General features: G+C 49.1%; 1 long non-coding RNA gene across 1 annotated transcript; it reads right to left on the bottom strand.

The window, feature by feature from the left end:
- Positions 1-706: 706 nt before the first annotated feature.
- Positions 707-6829, bottom strand: LOC144138447 (uncharacterized). The gene is made up of 2 exons (XR_013315889.1): positions 6175-6829; positions 707-5682 (listed from the first exon to the last, which is right to left on the bottom strand). It is a non-coding gene; the product is annotated as an uncharacterized LOC144138447 (long non-coding RNA).
- Between the last annotated feature and the right edge of the window lie 1341 nt (positions 6830-8170).

Below are 8170 nucleotides of genomic sequence, written 5' to 3'. Positions count from 1 at the left end.
TACCAGTGGTCTTGTTACAAGTCTATCACACCCCAAGTGGAACTAGCAGAAAATTTCAAGTTGAATCAGAGGACTGCAGATGACAGATTCAGAAGTGGACAGGAGCACAAATAACGTGCACTTTGAAATTTGTGCAACACTTGCACTGTACATGCTGCTGCGAGATACACCAAGACAACCGGGGCACAAGATGAAACCCGCAAGGGTCTCGCGCAGCTTTCCCGCCGCACAACAACTGCAAAAGTTTCAACCCCGTACTGGCTTGCCTGCAAGGCATCCATGTCTTGCTAGGCTCATGGCAGGGAAAAAAAAAAAAACCCACACAGCCAAATTAGAATGTTAAAAAAATAAAAAATCGCTTCAAACGCAACCGGCAATTTGCAAATGACTTCATTTCAAACAACTACCCCACCGAATGAATCTTTTTTTAACCTGCAGTCCTGCCGTACAAGAGCGACGAACCATCTTGGTGACCCTTTTTAAGGTGCTATGAACGACGAGCGTTTCACCTGCATTTCTTACAGGTAGTGGTGTGATAAACTACTATCGCTAACAGAAACAATGAAAGTCACGTTGAAAGCCTCGCACATGCTGAGCACGCTTTTCGTACAGACGTGTCGGCGCCGTAGAGTTCTTTGACACTCCAAAACAGCCGATTGCAGGTTAGGCTGCTGGCAGCATGCATACAACAGAAAGGCAAGGAAGGTGACACAACAAATGCATTTATTTAACGTATAAACTACACAAGTTCGGCAGCTTCAGTGTCCAGGAGATGCGTGGAGAAGTTCTTCATGATGGTCCTCGGAAGTGCGAACGAAGCTCGGTGACTGTACAGCCCTGATGATGTCCTGAAAAGATATGCCTGTTGGTCCGCGAGGTGCAAGCACCACAACTACTGCTGGTACACGTGAGTGCCAGCCAGCAGAGGACCCCTATCCGCCAACTGGGGACCGCGCTCTCTCTCTAGCAGGCAGGTTCTGCCGAGAGTACAACTGATTGGTCTGGTTTCCCAGCCGTTGCACGCACAAGAAGATTCCACTCTTTCATCACATCCCTTGCCCACCCACATGCCAGGTTGGTCAAGGATATAAATCTTGAGGCACCAGCACCACCTGCAGGTCAGCATTTGTACCTGAAAAACAAACAAACAAGCAAGCAGACACAAAGGCACACACACGCACACAAAAACAACGCAGTTTCACGGCACTCGCCACGGCACAATGAAAATCAAGCACAAAGCGACAAGCTTGATATGTACAAGTGGCGCTGCCCGGCGCCCCATCCACGGCACAACAAGCACAGGTGCGGCCAGCCGGAAACCCGGCAGGGACCCGAAGGGGGCCGTGTCGGAAGAACGGCCGACCACAAGAACAGGCAGGGCGCTTGGGGCAAAATCACCATTAGGCATTCAAGGAGCAGGGTCCCAGAGTGCAAATGATCAGCACCTATCGCGTCTCAGCGCAGAGCTGTCACTGCACACTGGCCGTCGCTTGAATTCCTAAAGCCAGCAGACTTGCCCGGAGAGAACGGAGTTATGCGGTGCTGCCCGGCGCCCCATCCACGGCACAACAAGCACAGGTGCGGCCATCCGGAAACCCGGCAGGGACCCGAAGGGGGCCGTGTCGGAAGAACGGCCGACCACAAGAACGGGCAGGGCGCTTGGGGCAAAATCACAGCACCGGGGAACTGGCACACACACTATCAGAGGTCTGGAGCCAGCACCCTGTCCTGCCATGCTACCCTGCCGTGTCTCGTTTGGAAGTAGCGTGTGAACGTTTCCCTCACTGCCTTTGCAGATGAAGAGTAATTATTGCTTGCCAAACGAGGAACACTCAAAAAGTTGTCACCAGCTTCTTGTTCTCGTCTCCATCTACCTGGCACAATACTACCATCTACAAGCAAAGTGTCCACATCATCTGAAGTGCAATACATGAACTGGGGCTGATTTTCAATATCAATAGTTCTGAGATAATTGTGCAGAAGCACAGTGGACCATATCACTTCATCAAGTAGCTCTAATTTACCTTTCATTTCTTGGCGTAGAATCCTCCACCTGTTTGCTAGGATGCCAAAGGAGTTTTCAATAATTCTCCTGGCTCGAGAAAGTCTGTAGTTAAAGATGCGTCTTTCAGCGTTCAGTTGCTTGCCTGGGTATGGGCGCATTAGGTTCTCTCGGAGAGGGAAGGCTTCATCGCCGACCACAACATGAGGTGCTTCCCAAGGACTTCCCGGTAACTGTTTTGGGCCCGGTATGTGCAATAGGCCGTTTCTAAATTTAATCCCGAATTTGCATTCGTTGAAACAACCTGCATCTCCTCGGGATCCCGCCTCGCCTACATCGACTAGAATAAATCTATATCTGGCATCGCACACCGCGAGAAGTAGTGACGCAAACCGGCCTTTGTAAGTGCGGAACAGGCCTCCAGAGTTTGCTGGGGCCTCTATGTGCACATGTTTGCCGTCGATTGCCCCAATGCAATTAGGAAATTGCCAGAGGTTTTCAAAATCAGTCCCTATTTCTCTCCATCGGGCAGTAGTCATTTCTGGCAAGTACAATGGCTCTAGAACCTTATGCAAAGCTTTGCAAGTCTGCAAAACGTAACGGCCCGCCGACGTCGAGGAGACCCGGTACGATTTAGCAATTATCTGCTTTGATGATCCGTGGGCCAGGAACCTGAAATAGGGAATATCTAGACATCACACGCCATTGCTAATGGTTTCTGCATAAGTACATGAAATTTACAATATGATGGCATTATAGCTTGAATAAACCAAGGTGCAAACAAAATCCTGTTCGGAATGCGTGTGCAGGTTTACACGAGAAAATATGAATAATCTAAAGCACAATGTTACACATGTTGCATTACCTGCGAGCTGAAATTAGTTGAGCCCCCAGAGAAAGTGGACAACCTTCCTATTGCTCATCTGTGCAGTAGTGTTGAAATGGTGTTGAACTTATATATACAGTATGTCCTTAAAGGAGCCATGAAGAGAAAACACAAGTTTGGTTCATTCAAAAGATTGTCTCGTTAGAATCATACTGACACAACTTTTAACGTGAAGTTCACTCAAATAAGCCACATAATTAGGAAAAAAACGTCGCATGCCCCTGGCAAGGGACACTTGTAAATGCACAGCTGGAGTGAGCCCGCGCCAATGCCCGCTTTACATTCCTACCCATCATTTTCTTTTGTACCATAGCTCTTCTTGGCCAATCCCCCTAAGTGGGTATGCGCCCATCTCCCCGCGAGGGGGACTCGAGTAAATGCGTTGCATAGGGGGTGGGTGTATGCGTTAACGTTTAGTGTTTGGGGGGTTGGTGGTATCACGTGTACACCACGCCGCTGAGTCGCCAACGCACGCCGCTGACGACGTAGTTTGAATGAGTCAAGGATATAAGGCGCGTTCGTAGCATTGGATTCTGTGTCGGTTTTGTGGCGCAGTGGGTAGAGTACCATGTACCTTGTGTTCCGCCCGCAGGGTCATGGGATCGAAACCGGGCGCCGGTAACTTATTTTTTTTTATAGTGTAGTGGCCTGGCTGCGGACGCCTACAAGAACGGGAACGGGTGACATTGTGAGTTAAAGAAATGCTCTGCATTTAAAAAGGGAATGGCCATGCGACCCACTAGCTTATTTCCTGCAACAGAACCTATGATGTCACACGAGACAGCTCTGTGATTGGAGAAGGGCGGCAAAAACAAACAAAAATTAGGCAGAGTATCAGCCTGCCGAACAAGCTATTAGCCTTAAATTTACGGCGCATTCTTTTTAAAGCCGTAAGAATGGTGGTAAGTGTAAGTTACGAAAGCACATGTAAACATAGAAGTACCGCTGCGTACTACTGTTGTTGGTACTGCGCGCACTATTCTTGTTTAGCTGCACAGGACTGCGAGGCTTTGGGGTTGTCTCAGACGACACTGGCCGGTTGATTGACGCGACGGTGTCTTACGTGAACATATCTGTCGAGCGAGCAGTATGTTTCACGAAAAGATTTTCTCCCAGAACAGAAAAAAAGGCAGAAAACGACACATCACGGTATGGTGGCGCCATCTAGGTTCATTAACGTAAACAAACGCGCAACGTAACGTAAAACAAACCGCGATACCAATTCTGCCGTCCAGGGTGGAGACACCCTTTGAACGGTCTCGTGCCGCTGCGATTGGGTCAACGTGCTCTGCGCGTTGTTTGTTTCGTTTCCCACGCGACCCAGCAACGCGAAACAGATCAGTTGATTCAAACTTCGGCAGTTAATCGTGTTGCGGCGATAATTCTAGCGCGATTTTGGTACGACTTGCTTCGCCGGCGAGCGAGCGATCGAGAATGGCGGCCCCAGCGTGTACGTGTCTCTACTCTGTACAGCGGACGCGGGAATCAAGGGACTCTAGGCTGCAGAGCGGTCTGTGATGTCATAGCAGCTACGAAAACACACGATTTAGCGGGAAAATTAAGATTTTAACATAAATTGATTAATTTCTCAGTGAATAAAGCAGCGTTTGCATTCGAACAAGTGCTGGGGGCACTACAAAACACGAAATCTTTCGAATAACACAAACTCGTATTTTGTCTTCATGGCTCCTTTAATGAACCTGAGCCTGATTGAATGGCATGTGATACTCTTGTCTGTGGAAGACCAACGCATGCGCTGAGACCAGATTTCTACGTTGCAACACATGATGCTGCATATGAAGTGTGTTGTGCATGCACAGTTCGTATTTCTAAGTACCAACCGCACGAAACACACTCCAGTAACCCGAAAATGTACACATTTTTTCCGTCTGGTATTTCATATCATGCTGTTATACTACAGTTCATACCATGAGCTAGCTGCAGCACTGTGGAGGCTACATTGTTATCAATAGTGCGCCCACTGAGGGCGCCTGACTCGTCATGAAGGGGGTCCTGAAAGGGCATTCCTTTCTCCCTTCTGGCACAGCAAGGCCCCGGCGCCCTGAGGGGGTGGGCGGTTGACAACAATGTAGCCTCCACAGTGCTGCATCTAGCTTGTGGTATGAACTATAGTGTGAAGTTCAGGAGGACAAAAGACAAGACTTGTAAACCCAAGCACTGCTCTTAGCTATAATTCGGTCAAAACATGTACAGCCGGCCAATTTTGCCGTAATATCACGGGAGCGTCGACCAGCGTGTGGGTCAGTGCCTTACTACGGTAGAAAGCGGCAAACGTGCGAGAGTACATCGCATGCACAGAGCGATCCCGCCAGTGCAAAAGTCGTCTGCTAGGCTATTCCTGCAAGCACGACACAGCCCCTTTCCGCTGGTTATCAGCTGCCTTGCTGTGAACAAGGAGCACACAAAACTACTGTCACCGCTCCGGCAATCAAGATAGGCGGCTGACAACTTGTGGAAAGGGGCTGTGTTGTGCTTGCGGGAACAGCCGAGCAGACAACGTTTGCACTGGCGGGACCGCTCTGTGCATGCGATGCACTCTCGCTCGTTTGCCGCTTTACACTGTGATAAAGCACTGACCCAGACGCCGGTCAACTCTCCTGTGATATTACTGCAAAATTAGCCGGCTGTACTTTAAAAGCAAACTGCATACTCAAATTTAACAGCTCAAACTTACTTCAACGTTAAGGCGAGCTTCTCTCCGGCTGACACAGTGACTCTTGTCACCCTTTTTGGCCGGATCAGTGGGCTCACCAAAGCAAGGAGACGGTCAAACCTGCACGGTGGCAACAGCAGAATGCAGGTGTAAAACGGGAACGGCAATGGACGTGGATAGAAGTTTGTCGGTTCAGCAATGTACGGGGTAGAACAGGGCAGCCACTTTTTCCCGACTTACACTGCTATGAAAGAAGACGAGTTTGTGTTTCCCACCAAGCATTTGTTGTCCTAGGGGGCAATGGCACACTATGCATGCAGGTCCCCTTGTACCGGCGTTTACACATACGAAGATGCTTACACGGTCATGGCCCGAACAGAAATAGTAGACGGATAAATGAAACACGACCATCTGTATGATGACCCCGTTGCAAAAGTAGACATTACTCGGGCAGACTTGTTGAATGCAATATCGCGAAGTCAAGCCAGTTGTTTGTCCCTACCCCCTTTAATTTCATAAAGGTTAGCAGAACGCGCGGCTTCCCCGCTAAACATTGCGCGCACGTGTCACAAAAACGGATGCAAAGAAAGTGCAAATAAAAAAAATAATTACCTTTCAACCGACATCCGGAAGTACTCGAAGAAGTCCCGGCCTTCACCAACCCTCATTTCTTGGACCAACGTGAAGTACTCACTGCTTTTACGTCGTCCTCTGAGTATCTGCCGCATAGGCTTATGTCTACGAGCCACTAGTCGCTTCTGCCTCACGGTGTCGGCTACAACAAATGCCGCCATGAGGGGAAAACTGACTCGAGGCGCATTTTGAATGCATGCTACTAAACATTCCTTCACAGGAGTACTCATCTGGTGACGAACTAAAATCACTGCCACCAGCAAAAAAGCACAGACGCTAGTTGCCGGTAGTGATCAGACCCTAGTGTCTGGTTGCCAGCGGACTAGCGGATTGCAGTGGCGGCTCTGAAACAAGCCAACGGTGTTGCTAGCCATAGCCTCCTGGCTAGCTCAAGAAACTGTTTCGATGAATGCTCGCTGTCCAAAAAGAGGCGCTGTTGACGCTGTTTTGGCTCTGAGGATGTAGCAGGTTGTCATTGGTCCGCTTGGTGGGTAGCCTAAACCAATAGAGAGGCTCTCGTGGCGCCGGAGTGCGCGGTGTGCCGGAGGTACCGTTTAAACCCCTTTCGCCTTCCGCCGCGCGTTCCGGCCGCCGGAATGATTTTGGACGGACCGGAACGCCCTCGACGGAGGTACCGTTTAGAGGCCTTGAGTGGCTCGTGCAGCCGGTGGCCGCTTTGCTCGCATTCCGGAGTAGGGAGGACGGGAACTTCGAGCGGTCGGTGAAGGCGGAAATGGATCCGGGAGTGCGACAGCGTGCACAGCGAGCTGCACGTGCGGCTGAAGACGGGCCGGCGGGCGTCTCCCTCGGATCGGGTGCGCGGGGCGAAAGAGCGGACGCTCCCGCAGTCGTTTCGCGATGTCTAAGGTGGTAAAAGCCAAGCAAACCCCTCATATTGTTGCATGGTCAGCTGCAACGACATTAACAAGAAGGCGAAAGAAAACAATCCAAATCCATCCGTTAAATTCTACGAATTCCCGGCGAAAGCGCACCAAAAGGAAATACGGTAAGCATGGATCACTGTGGTTCGAAAGGTGAAATAAGTTGGCCCATTTTTGTTGATATGTGTGCACTTTCAGTTTACATTTCCCGGATTTGAAAATCCGAACTAGTGTTCTAACGAGTTCTCCCCTATACTATTTTTTTAAATACGTGCTGCCAATGATTGTTTTCCGCTATAATAAATTAACTTGGGATTTGTTTAGCTGGTGCCGTTCGATATCATCAATATATGGCATAATAGGTTCCCATTTTGCATGGGTGAACAAGAAAAATAGTTTCTAGCAATTTGACTGGCTGTAGTAGCTCCGTTCATTCTTGTTATTATAATTTGTGTTCTCGACGGGACTGCGTGTTGTTCGTTTTTTTTTGGTTTCTCCCACATTTACAAATACTGGTAATTAAAAGAGTTATACACCAAAGTCTGTGTATTAATAGTAATTAAAAGTTATACACCACAAGCTGTTCTGTTGTTTCCGCGAACTGTCACTCTAACCCATAGTTGTACCCCAAAACAGTGCGAACAAAAATTCCTTCAGGGACAACTGAAAAGGAAATGCGGCGCTGTGTGGCGCACCCCTGAATTAGGCTGTGCCTTTTTAATGCGTTTTTGTAAGATGCAGCTGATTGTTTCAAGAGTAAGAAATAGCCTATTAACCATAATCAATCACGTTTATCTTATATTTCTTGCAAGCCTCAGTGTTGCTGCAGTCCATAAAATCAGAATCTCCGAAGCGCGAACACGCGAAGGAAGTAACAAACAAGAGAAAACTACGCTGTGGCAAGCTGAACAGCTGTCGCCTTGCAGACGAAAATACAGCAGCCGACGACCGCCAAACAACACGCTTCCCCCCTTGAAATCGTCGGGGCAGTCTGCCGGTCGAGCGGCGGCTAGCAGACGGCGCGTCTGTAGCAGACGACAAGACAAACGCCGGCAAAAATGAACTCACTATATACTCTACGTTTAAAGCGAACT

The sequence above is a fragment of the Haemaphysalis longicornis genome, unplaced genomic scaffold (genome assembly GCF_048455015.1).
Source record: "Haemaphysalis longicornis isolate Haplotype H1 unplaced genomic scaffold, Haemaphysalis longicornis Haplotype H1 scaffold_1, whole genome shotgun sequence".
NCBI classification, from domain to species: domain Eukaryota; kingdom Metazoa; phylum Arthropoda; class Arachnida; order Ixodida; family Ixodidae; genus Haemaphysalis; species Haemaphysalis longicornis.
The sequence above is the reverse complement of the archived record's forward strand: the minus strand, read 5'-3'. Positions and strand labels throughout refer to the sequence as shown.